The sequence below is a fragment of the Catharus ustulatus genome, chromosome Z, assembly GCF_009819885.2.
Source record: "Catharus ustulatus isolate bCatUst1 chromosome Z, bCatUst1.pri.v2, whole genome shotgun sequence".
In the NCBI taxonomy this organism is placed as follows: domain Eukaryota; kingdom Metazoa; phylum Chordata; class Aves; order Passeriformes; family Turdidae; genus Catharus; species Catharus ustulatus.
The window spans coordinates 14,372,664-14,374,288 of record NC_046262.2 but is presented as its reverse complement, the minus strand read 5'-3'; positions in this window follow the sequence as shown (position 1 = coordinate 14,374,288).

Below are 1,625 nucleotides of genomic sequence, written 5' to 3'. Positions count from 1 at the left end.
TCACTACCTTGTCTTCTTGCTTTAAAACAAAAACGATTTTTTTTTATCTTCTTCTATCTCTCCTTCACTGAGCACTCCTTTGTCTTCTTCAAAGTACGCAGTTGCAGAGACAGTTATCTTTTTTATTCTTGCTGCGAAAATAAAATGTATCAAAATGCAGTATGTTCATAAAGACTGTATTAGCATTCCAAAGTCTTTAGACTAAAATTCAGACACTAGAAATGTGAAAACTAAATTACTTTCACATATGTATTCTCTAAGTTGAGCATAATTTTCATACAAAGCTTTTAATCTGAATACAGGTCAGTCTTTCTGCTGGCTTTACAAGCAGATGTCTTGTGGAAATTATATTTATTCAGAACTTAAAGTTGCAAGCAAAAAGCATTCATCTATGCTTTACGGTAAAGCAACAGTGACTGAAAGGGACTACACTTTACCTGTTTTAGTTTTGCATGATTTGTGGTGAGTCTTTCTGTAAGGTAGCTGTCACCTCCAGATGTACTGTTAGCTTATAGAAACAGTAATTTTATGAGGAGATAAAGCATGCCAAATCATTGGGTAAAAAAAATCAGGAACTAGAAATTGTATATCTAGAGAGCAGCTCAGGTCAAGTTTGCAATACATTTTTTCCTCCTCTGAAAATACTAAAAAATCATGAAGTGAGACTTCTCTTCAAATGTTCAATCTAGTGTAGAAGTTTATGGTCTGTACACATGAACTTTGTAAGTGCTTTCAGTCTTTACTGCAGCAGGGGAAAATTGGTTTTAACTCTGTCCTGCTGCAAAAGGAAAACAGGATAAACTTTTAGTTAAATTCTTGTCTTTCCCACTTGTCTTGAATCTCACAGAACTTCAATACAAGCTAGTGAATGTAAGAGAGCAAAAGCAAGCAGCAGGTGGGTCAGGATCCCCATTGTTCTGTGTATGATAGAGACGAGTCATGAGAGGTTTAAAGGTTATTTCACCTCAATTTTAGCATTTACGAATTTCAAAGGCACTGCGCAAAAGAGTTTCTCATCTACAGATTTCTGAATAATGCCTTGAAAATGTAAAACCTTTTAAAAAGATGTATTTTCTTAATGGCATAATGGTAAATTAGTGAAGGCACAGAAGCATGGAAAGCAAAACTTGGGGGAGATGTGAAGCAAGGCTCTTTAGCTCTGGTTCTGAAAAGAAACAGGCTTCACATCCAAATTTGAGCATGAGACCCAGGCTTTGCAGATCAGTAAAAGTATGCACGTCATTTCCCACTCTTTAACAAATTAATTATGATTTAGCAAAAATGTTTAGTATTTGAAAATTAACACTATGTTTAAAGTAATTTCCAAATGGGCTGCAAGACTTGCTGCTTTGCATGTGCTTTGCTGTTGAGTGACATTCATATCCAGAAATTAAGTCATCTTGTTCTCAGAATTTTCCTTTAAAATCTGCTAAGAAGTTCTTGCTACTGGCCTTTGGCCTTTTTATTTTAAACAGATGAGGTCAATGGGTTTTAACTGTTGGGTTTTAGAATAATTGTACCACTAGAGAGAAGCAAGACTGGCCCAATCAGGCATCACAGGTATCACAAACTGCACATAGCTAGGATTTTTCTTTTAAGTGGAATAATCTGTTGTGACACTGAAT